The sequence below is a fragment of the Arachis hypogaea genome, chromosome 14 (assembly GCF_003086295.3).
Source record: "Arachis hypogaea cultivar Tifrunner chromosome 14, arahy.Tifrunner.gnm2.J5K5, whole genome shotgun sequence".
In the NCBI taxonomy this organism is placed as follows: Eukaryota; Viridiplantae; Streptophyta; class Magnoliopsida; order Fabales; family Fabaceae; genus Arachis; species Arachis hypogaea.
The window spans coordinates 44,024,502-44,047,594 of NC_092049.1; the positions used below are offsets into that span (position 1 = coordinate 44,024,502).

A 23,093-nucleotide genomic window follows, 5' to 3' on the forward strand; every position below is an offset into this window, starting at 1 on the left:
GTTTGTTACTTACTTGTTAAGAAAGATTCAAACTTTAAGTTCTAGAATCATATCTTGTGATTTCTTGTGAATCAAGTCATTAATTGTGATTTTAAAAAAAATCAAATCTTTTTCAAAACTAATATCAATCATATCTTTTCAAAAATATCTTTTCATCTTATCTTTTTCAAAATCATATCTTTTTAATCATATCTTTTTAAAACATATCTTTTTCAAAAATTTGATTTTAAAATATCTTTTCTAACTTCTTATCTTCTTATCTTTTCAAAATTGATTTTCAAATTTGTTTCAACTAACTAACTAACTTTTTGTTTGTTTCTTATCTTTTTTCAAAACTACCTAACTAACTCTCTCTCTAATTTTCGAAAATCTCTCCCCTCTTTTTCAAAAATTCTTTTTAATTAACTAATTGTTTCAAATTTTAATTTTAAGTTATTTCTTCTTTTAATTTTCGAAAATCACTAACCATTTTTCAAAAATAATTTTCGAAAATCCTTCTCTCTCATCTTCTTCTATTTATTTATTCATCTACTAACACTTCTCTCCCATCCAAAAATTCGAACACTACCTCCCTCTCTGTGTTCGAGTTTTTCCTCTTCTCTTCTTTACATTACATTCTTTTCTTCTTCTACTCACATAGGAAAACCTCTATACCTGGGTAAAAAGAATCCCTATTATTATTATTTTTTTTTTCTGTTCCCTCTTTTTCATATGAGCAGGAGCAAGGATAAGAACATTCTTGTTGAAGCAGACCCTAAACCTGAGAGGACTCCTAAGAGGAAACTAAGAGAAGCTAAAATACAATAATCCAGAGATAACTTTACAGAAATTTTCGAACAGGAAGAGGAGATGGCAGCCGAAAATAATAATAATGCAAGGAGGATGCTTGGTGACTTTACTGCACCTAATTCCAATTTACATGGAAGAAGCATCTCCATCCCTACCATTGGAGCAAACAATTTTGAGTTGAAACCTCAATTAGTTTCTCTGATGCAGCAGAACTGCAAGTTCCATGGACTTCCATCTGAAGATCCTTTTCAGTTCTTAACTGAATTCTTGCAGATCTGTGATACTGTTTAGACTAATGGAGTAGATCCTGAAGTCTACAGGCTCATGCTTTTCCCTTTTGCTGTGAGAGACAGAGCTAGAATATGGTTGGACTCTCAACCTAAGGATAGCCTGAACTCTTGGGATAAGCTGGTCAAGGCTTTCTTAGCCAAGTTCTTTCCTCCTCAAAAGCTGAGTAAGCTTAGAGTGGATGTTCAAACCTTCAGACAGAAAGAAGGTGAATCCCTCTATGAAGCTTGGGAGAGATACAAGAAACTGACCAAAAAGTGTCCTTCTGACATGCTTTCAGAATGGACCATTCTGGATATATTCTATGATGGTTTGTCTGAATTAGCTAAGATGTCATTGGATACTTTTGCAGGTGGATCCATTCACCTAAAGAAAACGCCTGCAGAAGCTCAAGAACTCATTGACATGGTTGCTAATAACCAGTTCATGTACACTTCTGAGAGGAATCCTGTGAGTATTGGGACGCCTCAGAAGAAGGGAGTTCTTGAAATTGATACTCTGAATGCCATATTGGCTCAGAATAAAATATTGACTCAGCAAGTCAATATGATTTCTCAGAGTCTAAATGGAATGCAAGCTGCATCCAACAGTACTCAAGAGGCATCTTCTGAAGAAGAAGCTTATGATCCTGAGAACCCTGCAATAGAAGAGGTAAATTATATGGGTGAACCTTATGGGAACACCTATAACCCCTCATGGAGAAATTACCCAAATTTCTCATGGAAGGATCAACAAAAGCCTCAACAAGGCTTTCATAATGGTGGAAGAAACAGGTTTAGCAATAGCAAGCCTTTTCCATCATCCACTCAGCAACAGACAGAGAACTCTGAACAAAATACCTCTAATTTAGCAAACTTAGTCTCTGATCTATCCAAGGCCACTGTAAGTTTCATGAATGAAACAAGGTCCTCAATTAGAAATTTGGAAGCCCAAGTGGGCCAGCTGAGTAAAAGAATCACTGAAACCCCTCCTAGTGCTCTCCCAAGCAATACAGAAGAGAATCCAAAAGGAGAGTGCAAGGCCATTGAATTAATTACCATGGCCGAACCTGCAAAGGAGGTTGAGGACGTGAATCCCAGTGAGAAAGACCTCCTGGGTCGTCCAGTGATCAATAAGGAGTTTCCCTCTGAGGAACCAAAGGAATCTGAGACTCATCTAGAGACCATAGAGATTCCATTGAACCTCCTTATGCCATTCATGAGCTCTGAAGAGTATTCTTCTTCTGAAGAGAATGAAGATGTTACTGAAGAGCAAGTTGCCAAGTTCCTTGGTGCAATCATGAAGCTGAATGCCAATTTATTTGGTAAAGAGACTTGGGGAGATGAACCTCCCTTGCTTATCAATGAACTGAGTGATCTGGATCAACTGACATTGCCTCAGAAGAAACAGGATCCTGGAAAGTTCTTAATACCTTGTACCATAGGCACCATGACCTTTGAAAAGGCTCTGTGTGACCTTGGGTTAGGAATAAACCTCATGCCACTCTCTGTAATGGAGAAACTAAGAACCCTTGAGGTACAAGAAGCCAATTTCTCATTAGAAATGGCAGACAAATCCATGAAAATAGCTTATGGGCAAGTAGAGGACATGTTAGTAAAGGTTAAAGACCTTTACATCCCTGCTGATTTCATAATCCTGGATACTGGGAAGGATGAGGATGAATCCATCATTCTTGGAAGAACCTTCCTAGCCACAGCAAGAGCTGTGATTGATGTGGACAGAGGAGAATTGATCCTTCAATTAAATGAGGACTCCCTTGTGTTTACAACTCAAGGATCTCTCTCTGTACCCATGGAGAAGAAGCATAAAAAGCTTCTCTCACTGCATAGTCAATCAAAGCCCCCACAGTCAAACTCTAAGTTTGGTGTTGGGAGGCCTCAGCCAAACTCTAAGTTTGGTGTTGGGAAGTCTCAACAATGCTCTGAACATCTATGAGGCTCCATGAGAGCCCACTGTCAAGCTATTGACATTAAAGAAGCACTTGTTGGGAGGCAACCCAATTTTTATTTATCTAATTTTAATTTATTTTTATTGTTATTTCATGTTTTATTAGGTTCATGATCATGTGGAGTCACAAAATAAATATAAAAATTGAAAACGGAATCAAAAACAGCAGAAGAAAAATCACACCCTGGAGGAGGATCTTACTGGCGTTTAAACGCCAGTAAGGAGCATCTGGCTGGCGTTCAACGCCAGAACAGAACATGGATCTGGCGTTGAACGCCAGAAACAAGCAGCATCCTGGCGTTCAGATGCCAGAAATGCACAGTGAGGAAAGCTGGCGCTGAACGCCAGAAACAAGCATAGAACTGGCGTTCAAAGAAACATGCTGCATCTGGGCGTTGAACGCCCAGAACAAGCATCAATTCGGCGTTTAAACACCAGAATTGCATGCAAAGGCAATTTACATGCCTAATTGGTGTAGGGATGCAAATCCTTGACACCTCAGGATCTGTGGACCCCACTGGATGAACTCAGCATCTGTGGACCCCACAGGATCCCCACCTACCACCACTCACTCTCTCTTCCCTCTTCTCAATGTTCATCCTCTCTTCCCAATAAACACTCTTCCCCAAAACTCTTTACCAATCACCTCAATCTCTCTTCTCTATCACCACTTCACCACTCACATCCATCCACTCTTCCCCATAAACTTACCTCATAAACTCCACCCACCTTCAAAATTCAAAATCAATTTCCCACCCAAACCCACCCTATGTGGCCGAACCTTAACCCCCTTCCCTTCTCTATATAAAGCCCTCCATTCTTCTTCATTTTCACACAACACAACCCTCTCTTCCCCTTCTTGGCCGAATACACCTCTCCCTCCTCTCCTCCATATTTTCTTCTTCTTCTTCATCTATTCTTTCTTCTCTTGCTCGAGGGCGAGCAATATTCTAAGTTTGGTGTGGTAAAAGCATAAGCTTTTTGTTTTTCCATGACCATTGATGGCACCCAAGACCGGAGAATCCTTTAGAAAAGGGAAAGAGAAGACAAAAGTTTCCACCTCCGAGTCATGGGAGATGGAAAGATTCATCTCCAAAGCTCATCAAGACCACTTCTATGATGTTGTGGCCAATAAGAAGGTGATCCCCGAGGTCCCTTTCAAACTCAAGAAAAATGAGTATCCAAAGATCCGACATGAGATCCATAGAAGAGGTTGGGAAGTTCTAACAAACCCCATCCAACAAGTCAGAATTCTAATGGTTCAAGAGTTCTATGCTAATGCATGGATCACTAGGAACCATGATCAAAGTAAGAACCCGAACCCAAAGAACTATCTCACCATGGTTCGGGGGAAATACTTAGATTTTAGTCCGGAGAATGTGAGGTTGGCATTAACTTGCCTATGATGCAAGGAGATGCACGCCCCTACACTAGAAGGGTCAACTTTGATCAGAGGTTGGACCAAGTCCTCATGGACATATGTGTGGAAGGAGCTCAATGGAAGATTGACTCAAAAGGCAAACCGGTTCAACTTAGAAGACTGGACCTTAAGCCTGTGGTTAGAGGATGGTTGGAGTTCATTCAACGCTCCATCATCCCCACTAGCAACCGATCTGAAGTTACTGTGGATCGGGCCATCATGATCCATAGCATCATGACTGGAGAGGAAGTAGAAGTTCATGAAGTCATCTCCCTTGAACTCTACAAAATAGCCGAAAAGTCCTCTCCGTTGGCAAGGCTAGCTTTTCCTCATCTTATTTGCCATCTATGTTATTCAGCTGGAGCTTTCATAGAAGGAGACATTCCCATTGAGGAAGAGAAGCCCATCACTAAGAAAAGGATGGAGCAAACAAGAGAGCCCACTCATGGAGCTCAAGAAACACGTGAGGAAGCTCATCATCAAGAAATCCCTGAGATACCTCAAGGGATGCACTTTCCTCCACAGAATTTTTGGGAGCAAATCAACACCTCCCTAGGAGAATTAAGTTCCAACATGGGACAACTAAGGGTGGAACATCAAGAGCACTCCATCATCCTCCATGAAATTAGAGAAGATCAAAGAGCTATGAGGGAGGAGCAACAAAGACAAGGAAGAGACATAGAAGAGCTCAAGGACATCATTCGTTCCTCTAGAAGGAAACGCCACCGTCATTAAGGTGGACTCATTCCTTGTTCTTAAATTTTTTGTTTTTCGTTTTCTTATGTTAAATATTTGTCTATGTTTGTGTCTTTATTACATGATCATTAGTGTCTAAGTGTCTATGCCTTAAAGTAGTGAATATGAATCCATCACCTCTCTTAAATGAAAAATGTTTTAATTACAAAAGAACAAGAAGTACATGAGTTTCGAATTTATCCTTGAACTTAGCTTAATTATATTGATGTGGTGACAATACTTTTTGTTTTCTGAATGAATGCTTGAACAGTGTATATGTCTTTTGAAGTTGTTGTTTATGAATGTTAAATATGTTGGCTCTTGAAAGAATGATGATAAGGAGAAATGTTATTTGATAATCTGAAAAATCATAAAAATGATTCTTGAAGCAAGAAAAAGCAGTGAATACAAAAGCTTGCAGAAAAAAAATAGAAAAAAATAGCAAAAAAAAAGAGAGAAAAAGCAAGCAAAAAGCCAAAAGCTCTAAAAACTAAAAGGCAAGAGCAAAAAGCCAATAACCCTTAAAACCAAAAGGAAAGGGTAAATAAAAAAGATCCCAAGGCTTTGAGCATCAGTGGATAGGAGGGCCTAAAGGAATAAAATCCTGGCCTAAGCGGCTAAACTAACCTGTCCCTAACCATGTGCTTGTGGCGTGAAGGTGTCAAGTGAAAACGTGAGACTGAGCGGTTAAAGTCAAGGTCCAAAGCAAAAGAAGAGTGTGCTTAAGAACCCTGGACACCTCTAATTGGGGACTTTAGCAAAGCTGAGTCACAATCTGAAAAGGTTCACCCAATTATGTGTCTGTGGCATTTATGTATCCGGTGGTAATACTCGAAAACAAAGTGCTTAGGGCCACGGCCAAGACTCATAAAGTAGTTGTGTTCAAGAATCAACATACTGAACTTGGAGAGTCAATAACACTATCTGAACTCAGAGTTCCTATAGATGCCAATCATTCTGAACCTCAATGGATAAAGTGAGATGCCAAAACTATTCAAGAGGCAAAAAGCTACAAGTCCCGCTCATCTGATTGGAGCTATGTTTCATTGATAGTTTGGAATTTATAGTATATTCTCTTCTTTTTATCCTATTTGATTTTCAGTTGCTTGGGGACAAGCAACAATTTAAGTTTGGTGTTGTGATGAGCGGATAATTTATACGCTTTTTGGCATTATTTTTAGTAGGATCTAGTTACTTTTAGGGATATTTTTATTAGTTTTTATGTTAAATTCACATTTCTAGACTTTACTATGAGTTTGTGTGTTTTTCTGTGATTTCAGGTATTTTCTGGTTGAAATTGAGGGACTTGAGCAAAAATCAGATTCAGAAGTAGAAGAAGGACTGCTGATGCTGTTGGATTCTGACCTCCCTGCACTCAAAATAGATTTTCTGGAGCTACGGAACTCAAAATGGCGCGCTTCCAATTGCGTTGGAAAGTAGACATCTAGGGCTTTCCAGCAATATATAATAGTCGATACTTTGGCCGCGTTTATACGACGCAAAAGGGCGTTGAACGCCAGTTCTATGCTGCAGTCTGGTGTTAAACGCCAAAAACAGGTCGCAAACCAGAGTTGAACGCCAGAAACACGTTACAAACCGGCGTTCAACTCCAAAAATGAGCTCTCCACGTGTAAACTTCAAGCTCAGCCCAAGCACACACTAAGTGGGCCCCGGAAATAGATTTATGCATCAATTACTTACTTCTGTAAACCCTAGTAACTAGTTTAGTATAAATAGGACTTTTTACTATTGTATTAGACATCTTGGGATGTTTAGTTCTTAGATCATGGGGGCTGGCCATTCGGCCATGCCTGAACCTTCATCACTTATGTATTTTCAACGGTAGAGTTTCTACACTCCATAGATTAAGGTGTGGAGCTCTGCTGTTCCTCATGAATTAATGCAAAGTACTACTGTTTTTCTATTCAATTCAACTTATTTCGCTTCTAAGATATTCATTCGCACTTCAACATGAATGTGATGAACGTGACAATCATCATTCCCTATGAACGCGTGCCTGACAACCACTTCCATTCTACCTTAGATTGAATGAGTATCTCTTGGATCTCTTAATCAGAATCTTCGTGGTATAAGCTAGATTGATGGCGGCATTCATGAGAATCCGGAAAGTCTAAACCTTGTCTGTGGTATTCCGAGTAGGATTCAGGGATTGAATGACTGTGACGAACTTCAAACTCGCGAGTGCTGGGCGTAGTGACAGACGCAAAAGGATAGTAAATCCTATTCCAGTATGATCGAGAACCTCCAGATGGTTAGCCATGCAGTGACAGCGCATCGGACCATTTTCACAGAGAGGATGGATGTAGCCATTGACAACGGTGATGCCTCCAGATGATTAGCCATGCAGTGACAGCACATCGGACCATTTTCACAAAGAGGATGAGATGTAGCCATTGACAACAGTGATGCCCTTACATAAAGTTAGCCATGGAAAGGAGTAAGACTGATTAGATGAAAACAGCAGGAAAGCAGAGGTTCAGAGGAACGAAAGCATCTCTATACGCTTATCTGAAATTCTCACCAATGAATTACATAAGTATTTCTATCTTTATTTTCTGTTTATTTATTATTATTATTCGAAAACTCCATAACCATTTGATATCCGCCTGACTGAGATTTACAAGGTGACCATAGCTTGCTTCATACCAACAATCTCCGTGGGATCGACCCTTACTCACGTAAGGTTTTATTACTTGGACGACCCAGTGCACTTGCTGGTTAGTTGTGCGAAGTTGTGAAGTTATGTTTGGACCATGGTATTGTGCACCAGTTGTTGGCGCCATTGCCAGGGAGAGAACGAACAACAAATTTTACAACCTCAGAGTAACAATTTCGCATACCAACACTGAAGAGAGAGAGAGAGAGAGAAAGAGAGAGAGAGAGAGAAAGAGATCGGGCAGGATCAGGGGACCGGAGGCGGAGGGAGTGCGGCAGGGGAAGCCATCGCTACCAGTCACCGTCGCGAGCCTCTGCTACATCTCCACCGCGCCTGGGTGCTGTTGAAGCCACTCCTACCACCGCTGCTACTAGGGTCTGCCGTCATCCTTGATCTCGACGCCGCCGTGGAAGGGTGGAGAAGTCACCGTCGTTGGAAAGAGGGAAAGCTAGAGGAGGAATCATTCCTCTTCCACCGCCGTCACTGTAACTGCGCCGTCGCCGGTGTGCCTGGGCGCTGTTGCTGCGAGCGCGCCGTCGCCGAAGCTGGGTGGTTGCTGTCCTTGTGAGTAGCTGGAGAGGATGAGACGCGATGATGGTGGGTGGTTCCGCCGCCTTGCTGCCGTGCCGTCAGAATCTGCCGCCATGGCCGTCGGAGCTCCGGGCTGAGCTTCTGCCACTTGAGACCCTGTTACAGTCGCCGGAGAGGTATGCCGGTAAGGGTTTCAAACTTGGTTTTCATTTCTGGTGAAATTATGGGAGCCTTATTGTCGCGACATGTTGGTTTCAGTCACCGTTGCCGGAGCCCGGTCGCCGCAGCTGCTGGAGGTGGCTACCAGGGCTACCGCCAAACCGGTTCAGAGGCCATTGCTACTTCATTTTTGTATTACAGTAAGTATCTTATGTTTCGAAAAAGCCTCGCGTTAGTATTCGGTTGTGTTTGGTTAATGAATATGAGTTTCGGTAACGTGAGGTCGAGTCCTGATTACTATATGATTGCGATTAGTGTTGCTATGGTTATTGCAAAAGTGGCTGGGAGCTGAGGTTTTGGTTGCCGTCAGTTCGGGTTGAGGCGGAAAAGACTTGATGAGGCGTTTGGGTTATGGAATTGCGTTTTGAGGTAGGGGCACTTTCCGAAAACTATATTTTGTATATTGGAATTATTACATATGGGTACTGATGTGAGGATGTGTATTTGGTGATTGTATCAGTCCTATGTATTGTTTGGTTGTTTTGTATGATTATGGGTGTTTGTTTGACTCGACTATTGTGTGGCTTTGTGAAATGAAATGCTTTCGAAATTGATTCTTTTAAAGCTTTGAGATCGAGTTGAATCCGTTGGAAATTGATTTGAATTGAATGGATTTTCTTGAGAATGTGTAAAATAGAATACACTCTTGATTTCAGCCTGGCTGGCTTTAAATGATCTGATTGTTGATAAATGATTATTGCTGAACCGTTTCTTTAAAGCTTTAGAAATGGGTTTATTCGGCTGATAATGATTTGATGTTGAAACGGTTTTCTTGAAATATAGAATTGAGATGACTGTTGGATTTTGGCTTGCCTTTGAATTGATTATGGATTTCTGGGCTGTTGGAAAAGGATTATGGAATGGTTTTGTTGGGACCCGAACCGGGTAGCAAAGTCCAAGTTTTAGGGGAGATGCTGCCGGAATTTCTATAAAATCTGAGTCTTTATTGAAATGTTGTTTGGAAAAATGATGAGTTAAAGACTTCTATTTTATTTGAATTATCAAGAAAAGGATGATTCATTCTTTTGAAATGAATTATTAAAGAGAAAATTGTGATTTGGTCTTGCTTCTTAAGAAAGGCATTGTATCTCTTTCAGGAAAACGTTATTTAGATGAAACTTATGTTTTAAAGCTGTTTTAAATGTGACAAGGGTCATGCCTTTGAATTTGACTTGAGGGTTTCAATTAGAGGACTTTCAATGACTTTGAAAGAACCCGAATGTCTATTGACAAGTTTCATTTTGAATTGTTTTGAGAAAGGTTTTAGGTACTCTTTGAATTCTGAATTCTTGCAAGACTAAAATAATTTTGAACAGTTGAAACATTCTAGAATTTATCATGGGGGTTGAAGTTGGTTTTTGCCTAAGTAAAGGAAATGGCTTTGAAGTAAGTAAATGATTACGTGACTCGGTTTGGCTTAGATCTTATTTTATTACTCAAATCGAAAAGCCAAGGTTTTAATGATTTTAAATGAATTTGGCGAAATGAGTTATGCTATTCTCCCCTAAGGACTTGGGACTCTGCCGAGAAACTTTTGTTACAAAATTCCCATTGTTGGATGGGTGATTTTGAATGTTTCAAAAGGAATCTTTAACTTTCCATGGTTTTGGAAGTTTTGGAAAGAGGAAGCCGAGAGTGGCTTGTTTTAAAAAGGGAATTTTCCTTGAGTAAAAGTGGCTTATGAGCCTGAGATAATTTGAGAAATGAGACCTTTAAAGCCAAGGCTGAAAAGAGTTGAAACTTGATTTCAAAGTGAAATGATTTGAGAAAAAGTGATTTATGGCTTAAATGCCGATTCTATGAATTTGATGATTTTGAATGGTGGAAGTGCTGTTTTATTTTGGGCCGGAATGGCTGTGTATGATTATGAATATTGGTTGGTTCTAGATTGAACCGTGAGCCAGAATGGTTGTGTATGATATGAATATTGGCTAGTTCTGGACTTAATCGTGAGCCGGATGGCTGAGATGGATGTTGATCCATGGATGAGATTGAATGCATGTATATGCTGAATCATTGATAAATGTGAATGTTGCACTTCCACTATTGGAGATGAGAGTTTCCCTGGGAGGAAGCAGTGGCTAGCCACCACGTGCTCCAGGTTGAGACTCGAAGCTCTTTTGACCCTATGTCGTAAGTGTGGCCGGGCATTGTGAAAGTCCCGGATGAGCTCGCCCCCGTAAATATTCACCAGTGAGGGTGATGGATATGGATCATGATTATGATCAAGTTTATGATGAGTATAACTCGAGTTGGGGATGCACGACAGTGGGACAGTCCAATGGTTAGCTACCAGGACTTGTCGGGTTGGCTTTATAACCGACAGATGATATCATCAGCCACTAGGGACAGGCATGCATCATATGCATCTATGTGACATTGCTTGGGTGTGCATATTATACTTGGTTTGCCTATGTGATTAATTGCTAATTGTTCTACTTGCAATGACTGTTTGTTTGTGCTTGCATCTTCCTATTTGTGTTTGCTACTGGGACTCTGTTGGACTGTGGTGATTGGTTGATGGCTGGATTGTTCGGGCCTAGGGCCGTGGTTGGAATGAGATGAACCGATGGTTGATTTCGGTTGTGTTTCTGGTTTGGAATAAAATATAAAAGGCTATTTTGGTTCCGCATAGATAAACCATTTTGAAAGGCTTTTGAGTTTTTGAGAATTGAACGGTTCTTCTTTCAGAAAAGATTTTCAGACTTTGCTTTTATTGTAAACTGTTGTTTTTGAAAAGGAGGCATAAGACGGTTATTAATCACTAGTACGATTTATCTTCACGTATCCTATTACAGTAATTCCCAAAAACCCTCTACTGAGAACCCTTTCGAGGATGATGTTCTCACCCCCCTACATTTTTTCCCTTTCAGGATATGGGCGCAGAAGTCACAAGGAGTTTATTTAGTTGTTGTTGAGATGCTCTGTCTTGTTTTAGTTATGGTTTATTGATCCCTCGCCATTATCTTGATATATTCTGTAAGAGGGATATGAATTGTATTATCTAATGCTTGTAATATTATTTATATATATATGTGTATATATATATGGATGTACTCTTTATGAGCTTTTGTAAGTTGTATGGTATTTGTGGATGTACATTATCGAACGAAAGTATTTTTGGGAACGGTATTGCGGTTTAAAGTTTTAAACAGGCTCATATTTTAGTATTAAATAATATAAGTGTCATCGTAATGTCCGAGCTATCAGAGTCGCGCAGCCGGAAGCGTGAGCTTTGGTAGTTAGGGTGTTACAAAATGGTCCCGAAGGTTTAACTAAGTTTTAAAATCGTCCTTTTTACCAATATTTTTATTTTTATTCAAAAAATACCCTTAACTAAAAAAATTAAAAAAGAAAGAAAGAAAAGAAACACAGGTTAAGGGAAAGGGGGGAGGGTATCAGCTGGAGGGGGTTGGGTTTTGGTTCAGGGAGAAGAGAGGTAAGGGAAGGGGAAGGGGAAGGGGAAGGGCTACCGCCGCTACTCCTCGCCGCCGCCGCTCCTCACCGCCGCCACTGCTGCTCCTACTCCTCATCGTTCAGTCCTCGCCGCTGGATCTCACCGTGAGGGTGGACGTCGCTGCTCCTCCCCCTCGCCGACGTCATCGCCTCGCCTTCGCCGTCATTGTCGCCTCGCCGTCGCCCTCGTCTCGCCGCACCTCCTCCTTGCCGTCGCACCTTGTTATTTATTGTAATTTGGGAATTATTTATTATTGTAATTGCATATGAGTTTTGTTAATGAAAGAGGAAGAATTTTAGTTTTGAATTTTGTTGATGATTCTGAGTTTTAATTGTTCTGGTTTTCTGAGTTCTGATTTTCTGAATTCTGAGTGGTGGTGGATTTTGAGTTTTGTTGTTCTTCTTCTTATATTTCTTCTTATGATTTCATTATTATTCTTCTGATGATGATGATGATGATGATGACCATGATGATAATGGTGGTGGTGGTGGTGGGTTTTGGTTCAGCTTGGGTTTTTGTTCTGCTTATGAATGATTTTGGTTGATTTTGGAGAAGTTCTGATGATGATGATGACCATGATGATAATGGTGGTGGTGGTGGTGGGTTCTGATTTAGCTTGGACTTCTGTTCTGTTTCTGGTTGACGTTGGTTGATTTTGGAGAAGTAGGAGAACGGTATTTTCATCCAAAGGAAGATTTTAAAACTTAGTTAAACCTTTGGGACCATTTTGTAGCGGAAAAAAGGTTGGGGACGAAATAAATTTTTAGCCCCTACTTTAGGGACCAAAATCGTACTTAACCCTAAAAAATAACAAAAATCAGATTCATGAATCATCATCAAATAGAAACTAAAACAATTCAACTAAAAGAATAAGACAATTCACCCTCCTGTAAATACACCCAAACTTTCCTAAGGTACACCCAAATATTCTTAATTTATACCCGAAAGTCTGATATAAAATGCAGAAAATTCATCAAAACAAGTACATTACATTCAATCCAAATAATAAACAATGAACAGCAAATTTCACAGGCAAGGTTCAAAAAATTATTCAGCTCCACAATCATAAACCATTAACAAAAATATTAACTGGAATTAAACCACACCTCAGAACTTTATTGGATTCAAATTTAAAATCCACTTCGCTCTAGTTCAGCTGACAATCTGAAGTTGAATCATCTATTATCTTCAAAACGATTTCAGAGCTTGATTTCAAAACGATTTCAGAAATAATGGAAATCTAGAAAAACGAACAAAAAGAACGCAGAGAGAAATGTACGTAAACGCCGAAGGAGAACGCAGAGAGAAAAAAACGAAAGAGATTGCAAAGAGAAGACACAAAAACGCAGAAGAAATTCGAAAAAGGAAACGAAATCTTTTTGAAAAAGGAAGTTATATATTCGCGTGTTGATTGATTGAAAAATCTGTTAAAAAGTGTGTAGACTAGACGTGCCAGAAGAGGCGCATTGTAGGGGTAAGTGAGTATATGAACTTGTAAGACTTGTATAGTAAAATAGCTTGTATGTGGAGATTAATTTTTTATAGTTATCGGATTGATTTAAATAGTTGAGATTGAATGTGTCTAATAAATGATATACAAACAATGCATTTAATATAGTCATTAAATTCATGAGAGAGAATATATTTGATAGCCATTATATTTATAATTATTATCTTTAATTAATTTTTATAAAAATATACCTAATAAATAAATTAAAATAATTATATTTCATATAATTATAAAAATATAACATAAAACATTATATTATCAAAAATATTATGTTTAAAAATATTATACTAAGTTATTATAAAAAAAATGTTTATTTAGTGTTATAAATGAATATAAATTATTTTTAATATTTTAAATAATAAATTAAGATACGTATGTTTTACTATACATACTCTTAAAAATAAATTCATAATTTTAAAATATATATTATTAAATCACTAAATCAGTTATATATATATATATATATATATATATATATATATATATATATATATATATATATATATTATTTTATGTATTTTTTAATATAATAAAATAATTAAATATTGAAATAAATAAATTTATCGTAATAAAATAATTAATTTTTTTACCGCACTAATCAAACTCTTATACGCAGACCAACAAATAAAATGCATTCTAATTATTGTAGGCTACTTCCATTTCTCTATAAAAATAATTATTAAAATATACCTAATAAATAAATTAAAATAATTATATTTCACATAGCTATAGAAAATATAACATAATTAAAAAATTGTATGTAAATAATATTTTTTATAAACAGAAATCATAATTAAAATATTCTATTTTTTTATTTAAAAAATAGATATTTGATAATCTCATATCAAGAATAAAAACTGAGATATAAAATTACTATATGGTATACTTCAATTTTTTTTATCAAATGAACTCTTTTTTATGGGTATTAAAGTTATTTAGAAATTATGACTTTATTTTCAAGAGTATGTATAATGAGACATACGTATCCTAATTTATTATTAAAAATATTAAAAATAATTTATATCTATTTATAACACTAAATAAACAAATTTTTTTATAATAATTGAGTATAATATTTTTAATAATATAATTTTTTATGTTCTATTTTTATAGTTATGTGAAATAATAATTATTTTAATTTATTTATTAGATATATTTTAATAAAAATTAAAGATAATGGCTATAAATACAATAACTATTAAATATATTCTTTTTCAAGAATTTAATAAATATATAAATACATTACTTATATATTATTTATTAAGCATATCTAATCTCAATTATTTAAATCAATCTAATGACTAATATACATTCTTATATTCTCATATAAAATTTTTGGTTATGTTATATATACATTAAAATCAATTATCAAAATCAATCACCAAATATAAAATACATATTAAAATATAAATACATATTAAAAATTAAATTAAACCATATATATTTATATATAAATATATTAATAATTAATTTTAATAATTACTTTTAATATACAAATAATATTTTTAAAAAATCTCATTCTCATACAATATGTCCCTTATATATATTCCCTTTATTGATAAGAAGGTCAACATGACAGTTATAAGCTTAGGTAAGATCATCTTCATTAGTCTTCGGTGAGTGACAGCGAATTGTTATGTTACTTTCAATTTTCAACACTTCAAATCTTTCTTCAATCATCTATTCATCCGCGTTTCATTGGTACACTTTGGAAACTTCTTCTTCTTGGTGCACAAAATTGAACTCGCACAATTTCGCCGGCAAGTGTACTAGGTCGTCCAAGTAATACCTTAGGTGAGTGAGTATCGATTCCATGAAAATTGTTGGATTGAGCAAGCAACGATTATCCTGCAGATTTTAGTCAGGCGAATAGAAAGATAGTGGTTGTTGTTGTAGGCACATAAAACAAATAGTAAAGAAAGCAATAAAGAATTAAAGTAAAAACAATAATGAGAAATCAGTTAAGGCTTTGGAGATGCTTTATCTTTCCGGATTAACACTTCTTATAGACTACTTTAACAATGAATGATTCATTCTATGGCAAAGCTGTAAGTGATTAACTCCTGTCCTCTCAGCAAGTTAATCTCTTCTAATCCATATCAAACGCCGTTGTCAGTGGTCATTCAATATGAACGAAGATGAAGCTCATGCAATTCATTCTCCCTTTTTGATCCTACTCAAAACACCACAGACAAAGTATTATCTCTCGGATCGTAGAATGAAGCTCAATATTCTAGTCTTAGTGCCATATAGAAACCTCATTACCCATAACTAACGAGATTATATGTCACATATCCCAATTAGCCCAGATAAATTATTGGTTTAGGAAATGTATTCTCAAGCTTTAGCTCAATACTATCTGGGTCAGGACTCGCAAGAACTCATGTAGAATAAAGGGTCATACTTCTGTTCCACCCCTGATTCATTAGATGAAGAACAATAATACATTATAGAATGGAATCAAACATATATTAAAGGAGAAAAGTAATAATATTAATCCATAGGACAAGCAGAGCTCCTAACCTTAACCTAGGATGTTTAGTTGCTCATAATTTACAAAGAAAACTTAGATGTCTCATAAAGTTCCTAGATGATTATTGATCTAAGTGATCTCCTCTTTAAATGGGCGATGCTATCCCTAGAAGATGTTAATTTAAAATAAAAAATTCAAGAGTAAATGAAACTAAGCTAAGGAGTGCTAAAATCCACTTTGGGCCCACTTTAGTTGAGTGCTTCGTCCAAGCCTGGCATTCAACTTAGAGAACTGGTGTTGAACACCAGTTAGAGGGTGAATGCGCTGCTCCCTTGGTCCCTTGGTGGTGTTGAACGCTAACTTTGTGGGATCAATGCTGGGCTTGGTCCTTCTTGGGCATTGAACTCCAGATATGGACGTTCAATGCCAGTTATGTGCAGTGATCCGAGAGAGAAGTATAGACTATTATATATTTCTAGAAAGCGCTGAAAGTTAGCTTTCCAACGCCGTTAAGAATGCATCTATTGAACTTCTGTAGCTCAAGATATGCTTGTTGGAATGCACAGAGGTCAGGATTTGACAGCATCTGCTATCCTTTCTTTGTCTCTGAACAAGGCATTCCCAATTTTTCCAATTTCATCCAAAAATCTCCTAAAATCATAGGAAAAATACAAAAACTCAAAGTAGTATCCAAAAGGTGAATTTTTCACTAAAAAATATTAAAACATAATAAAATTAATAAAATCTAAGTAAAAACACTATGAAAATGCTATGAAAATGCGTATAAGATATCCACTTATCACAACACCAAACTTAAACTGTTTCATGTTCTCAGGCAACCAAAAACAAGATTGGACTAAAAGAAGAGAAAAATACATGAGGTCTTATAGTTGGCACTGAAGCTCAGTTCCAATTAATTAATAGGGTTATTAGCTCCTTACTTTTGAATAGATTTGGCATCTCACTTTCCTTTGAAGCTCAGAACGTTGGCATCCTTTGGAACTAGAGTCCGGATGATATTATTGATTCTCCTCTATTTGTTTTCTTGATTCTTGGACACATCTTCTTTTTGGAACCTTTGTGCCTAGCTGTGACTCTAAGCGTTTTATTTTAAAGTATTACTACCGGATACATAAATGCCACAAGAACTTAACTAGGGGAACCCTTTGGATTCGAATTTAGCTTTGCTTAACTTCCTAGACAGTGGTGCTCAGAGTTCTTAAGCGTACTGTTTAGCTTTGGATCACGACTTTAATTGCTCAGTCTCAAGATTTTTACTTGACACATTCACACCACAAGCATATAGTTGGGGATAGCAACTCATTTGAGCTGTTTAGGCCAATCTTGACCCTCCTAACCATTGATGCTCAAAGCCTTGGATCCCTTTCTTGGTTTTTTTTCTCTCTTCTTTTTTTGTTGTTTTTTTTGCTTCAGGAATCATTCTTTTTTATTTTTCAGAGAATCAATAATACTTCTCTAAATTCACTGTTCTTCAAGAGTCAATATTCTCAACTTCAATGTCAATTATGCACAGTTAACTCATGCATTTAGAAAACAAAGACAGGGCCACCATTTTGACATAAGTAGAATGACTTGCAATAACTTAAGACCTTTTATATTTTAATACTTCTTAATTAAAATTTTATTTAAGTTCAACGGGGGATATGCGTAACATCTTAAAACTTAATCAACATGAATGAAATTAACTACTAAACTAGAAAGTAGGAAATCTTAATGGTGATCATGTAGCCTAGAATTGAAAAACAGAAAGTAAAGTACTAGAAATAGGAATAAAATAAGAGAGATGGAACTCAACCACCTCGCTCATAGTGAACGCCTTCCTCCTCTAAGAGTTTCTGGCACTTCAACTCCTTTAATTCTTGACCCTGGCTCTCCTGCACTTCGGTCAACTTATGAAGCATCCAAAACTGGTCTTTTTGCTCCTCTTTTAGTTAGTCCACTGTGGATCTCAACTATTCAATGGATGCTTCCAGTTGAGTCCAATATTCAATAAGAGGGATGCTCTGTTCTTTAAGCTGCTCAGGCGTCTTCCTCTTATAGGGGGAAACTGGCCTCTGAGTTCTGGCTTACACTGGTTTCCTGGTATGCTCCATGCTCTCCTTGGTGATTGGGTCATCTGCTGCAATAAATGTGTCTCTGTCAATCATGATTCTTGCCTCGTCACACAAGCGAGGGATGAGGTGTGGGAACGCCAGCTTGGATTGAGTTGAGGTCTTGGCTGCAATTTTGTACATCTCACAAGGGATTATTTGATGAACTTCTACCTCATTGCCAAGCATGATGCAGTGGATCATCACAGCCCTCCTCACTGTGACCTCAGAGCGGTTGCTAAAGGGAAGGATAGAGTGCCCAATAAAATCCAGCCATCCCCTAGCAACTGGCTTGAGATTCATCCTCCTCAGTTAGTTTGGCTGACCCTTTTTATCAGTTTTCCACTGTGTTCCAGGGAGACATGTCCTGTAGGAGTTAGGGTCATCCTTTTGTGGGGGTAACTTGAAAGTTTCCCTCACATTATCCAGACCAAAATGCAAGGTCTTTCTGGAATTACGGTCTTTTTGCTCACTACATCATAGTAGTGTTCTTCATGAAGCTTGGAATAAAACCTGTAAGGCTTATAGGCGACAGTTGAGGGATCCTTTTCTTTCTTGTTTCTTGAGATAGATCCTCCACCCTTTGGTGCCATGGAGTGTAAGAAAGTGAAAGAGCAGAGCGTGCGCAACACCAAACTTAAGAGGTTTGCTCGTCTCGAGAAAAAGAGAGAAGAACACAGGGGGAGAAGACGCAAAGAGGGCATGAGAAAGAGGAGTGTGGGGCGTGAGAGAGAGGGGGTGAATGTGTATTAATAGGGTTGAGTTGGGGGTGATTTCGAATTTTGAGTTAAGATATAGAGGAGATGAGATAAAAAAATTTTGAAATTAATAGGAAAAGAAAAGAACAAAGATTAACAAAGATAAACAAGATATGAGTGAAAAGATATGATATTCAAAGATATGATTTGAAAAGGATATGGTTAATTTGCAAAAGAATTCAAGCGGGAAAGTGGGATGTGAAAAAGATATGGTGTGACAAGATAGGATCAAAATTTTTGAAAAATAATTAAGTTTGAAGAGGTTTAATTTTAAAATGTAGGTTGAAAAGGATATGAAATGGAAAGATATGGGTTGAAAAGATAAGGTTGGAAAAGATTTGATTTGGAAAGTCAACTCTCTCTCTTTCCCTTGAAAAATCAATTTCTTGCCTTCTCCCTTCTGGGTGTTCAGCGCCTAGATCTGGCGTTGAACGCCAGTTGGGGATCAACAATATTTATATATATTTTTTTTGAAAGTAGGGCGTTCAGCGCTAAGAATGGGCGTTGAACGCCCTATAGGAACTAAAAGATTGGCCCTAAACAGGGCGTTGGATGCCCATCCCTCCTCCCCTGCTAGAGCTGGGCGTTAGTTTTGGCGTTCAACGCCAGTAAGGGGCATCCCTAGGGTGTTCTGTTTTCCATCCTATGCGCACTTATTTTGAGTGTTACACATGTTCACAAACGTTAAAAAGCCAAGGAAAAATATGGAAATTAATAAAAACTAGAAAAATATGAACTCACACTAAAAAAAATGAAAGAAAGGAGAAAATACTATACATATGGCTGGGTTGCCTCCCAGCAAGTGCTTCTTTATTGTTAGTAGCTGGACAATGCTGTTCTCATGTCAGCAAGATGGTGGAATCCTCTTGCTCAATTGGGTCCCTTAGATAGTGTTTGACTCGTTGGCCATTGACAGTGAATCTTTTATTAGAATACTGGCTCTGAAGTTCTATATGACCATAGGGCGACACTCTAGTGACTACAAAAGGTCATGTCCTTCATGAATTGAGTTTTCTAGGGAATAACTTGAGCCTGGAATTAAAGAGCAAAACCTGTTGGCCAGGCTAGAAGTCTCTGGAGGATATCATCCTATCAAGCCATTTCTTGGATCTTTCCTTGTAGATCTTAGCATTCTCGAATGCAGCATGTCAGAATTAATCTAATTCATTTAATTGGAACAACCTCTTTTCTTCTGTGGCCTTGGGATCAAAGTTGAGGAACCTTGTTGCCCAGTATACTCTGTGCTCAAATTCTACGGGTAGGTGGCATGCTTTGCCATAGACCATCTGATAGAGGAACATTCCGGTGCAGTTTTGAATGCTGTCCGATACGCCCAGAGAACATCATCAAGTTTCTTTGCCCAATCCCTTCTTGAGGTGCTCACTGTTCTCTCCAGAATTCATTTGAGCTCCCTGTTAGAGACTTCAGCCTGCCCATTAGTCTGTGGATGGTAGGGGATTGCCACTTTGTGATGAATACCATATCTTTGTAAGATGGAGTTAAGTTGTCTATTGGAGAAGTGAGTGCCTCCGTCACTGATCAGAGCCCCTTTCTGGCGTCCAGCGCCCAAGGAGCAGAGCCCAGCATCCAAACGCCCAGAGAGGACCCCCTAGCAAGCGTTTCACACCCAAAAGACCTCCTATCACGTGGATCTCAGCAAAGCTCAGCCTAAACACTCACCAAGTGGGCTCCAGAAGTGGATTTTAGCACTAAAAAAGACTGCTTTATGATGAGCGGATAATTTATACGCTTTTTGGCATTGTTTTTAGTATGTTTTTAGTATATTTTAGTTAGTTTTTATTATGTTTTTATTAGTTTTTAAATAAAAATTACTTTTCTGGACTTTACTATGAGTTTGTGTGTTTTTCTATGATTTCAGGTATTTTCTGGCTGAAATTGAGGGACCTGAGCAAAAATCTGATTCAGAGGCTGAAAAAGGACTGCAGATGCTGTTGGATTCAGACCTCCCTGTACTCGAAGTAGATTTTCTAGAGCTACAGAAGCCCAATTGGCACGCTCTCAATTGCGTTGGAAAGTAGACATCCTGGGCTTTCCAGTAATATATAATAGTCCATACTTTGTCCGAGATTTGATGGCCTAAACAGGTGTTCCAAGTCAGCTCAAGAATTCTGGCGTTTAACTCCAGAACTGGCACAAAAGCTGAAGTTAAACGCCCAAACTGGCACAAAAGCTGGCGTTTAATTCCAAGAAAAGTCTCTACACATGAAAGCTTCAATGCTCAGCTCAAGCACACACCAAGTGGGCCCCAGAAGTGGATTTTTACACTAAACACCCTAGCTTACTCATTTTCTGTAACCCTAGGTCACCAGTTTACTATAAAAACTAATTTTAGTGATTCATCTTGTACCTCATGACATTTTACACATTTCATATAGTATCTTATACGGCATGAGTCTCTAAACCCCATTGTTGGGGGTGAGGAGCTCTGCTGTTCTTCATGAATTAATGCAATTACTACTGTTTTCCATTCTACCACGCTTGCTTCTATTCTAAGATATCCATTCGCAATTCAACCTGATGAATGTGATGATCCGTGACAATCATCATCATTCTCACCTATGAACGCGTGCCTGACAACCACCTCCATTCTACATGCAATCAAGCTTGAATGTGTATCTCTTGGGTTTCTAATCTAAGATTGGAACCTTCGTGGTATAGGCTAGAATTACTGGCGGCCATTCTTGAGATCCGGAAAGTCTAAACCTTGTCTGTGGTATTCCGAGTAGGATCTGGGAAGGGATGACCGTGACGAGCTTCAAACTCGCGAGTGTTGGGCGTGTGACAGACGCAAAAGGATCAATGGATCCTATTCCAACATGATCGAGAACCAACAGCTGATTAGCTGTGCGGTGACAGCGCATTTGGAACATTTTCACTGAGAGGACGGGAAGTAGCCATTGACAATGGTGATGCCCAACATAAAGCTTGCCATGGAAGGAGCCTTGCGTGCATGAAGAAGAAGATAGTAGGAAAGCAGAGAATCAGAAGACAAAGCATCTCCAAAGCCTCAACCTGTTCTTCATTACTGCATAACAAGTATTTATTTCATGTTCTTTTACTTTTTACAATTAAATCTGAGAATTATTGATATCCTGACTAAGAGTTACAAGATAACCATAGCTTGCTTCAAGCCGACAATCTCCGTGGAATCGACCCTTACTCACGTAAGGTATTACTTGGACGACCCAGTGCACTTGCTGGTTAGTTGTGCGGAGTTGCAAAATTGTGATTGTAATTTCGGGCACCAAGTTTTTAGCGCCGTTGCTGGGGATTGTTCGAGTTTGGATAACTGAAGGTTTATCTTGTTGCTTAGATTAGGAATATTTTATTTTTGTTGGTTTAGAGTCTTTTATTTGAATTTAGTTTCATATTTTAAGTTTGGTGTCAATTGCATGCTTTTATTTTCTTTTAATTTTTCAAAATTGCATATCCTTAGTTCTTTCTTGATTTTAAAAAAATTTCTAAGTTTAGTGTCTTCTTTGTGTTTTCCTTTAATTTTTCGAAAATTTGTGTTTGACTTTCTAAAAATTTTAAGTTTGGTGTGTTTTTGTGCTTTTATTTACTTAAAAATTTTTCAAAAATTTGTTCTTGGTGTTCATCTTGATCTTCAAAGTGTTCTTGGTGTTCATCTTGACATTCAAAGTTTTCTTGTTTGTTCTCTTTGTTTTGATCTAAAATTTCTAAGTTTGGTGTCATTTTGTTGTTTTTCTCTTTCCTCATTAAAATTCAAAAATAAAATAATATCTTTTCCTTATTTTACTCATAAATTTCAAAATTTTGCATTAAATTAGTCAAAGATTTTCAAAATCATATCTTTTTTTTAGTCATGTCAAAATTCTAATTTCAAAAATTGATCCTTTCAAATCTTTTTCAAAAATCAAATCTTTTTAATTTCTTCAATCGTATCTTTTTCAAAATAATTTTCAATCATATCTTTTTTTTGTAAATTACAATCATATCTTCTAAATCATATCTTTTCCAAAATGATTTTCAATCATATCTTTTTGATTGCTAATTTTAAAATCTTTTTAATTAATTAATTAATTAATTTAGTCTTCAATTTGCTTTTATTTTAGTTTCTTTTTTTCGAAATTTTATTTTATTTTCCATTTATTTTAGTTTATTCTATTTTAATTTCGGTTACTTTTAATTAAATA

At 37.4% G+C, this 23,093-nt stretch overlaps 1 non-coding gene across 1 annotated transcript; it reads right to left on the minus strand.

Moving 5' to 3' along the window:
- Positions 1-1,245: 1,245 nt before the first annotated feature.
- On the minus strand, positions 1,246-1,353 carry LOC112745039 (small nucleolar RNA R71). Its single transcript, XR_003172987.1, has one exon. It is a non-coding gene; the product is annotated as a small nucleolar RNA R71 (small nucleolar RNA).
- Between the last annotated feature and the right edge of the window lie 21,740 nt (positions 1,354-23,093).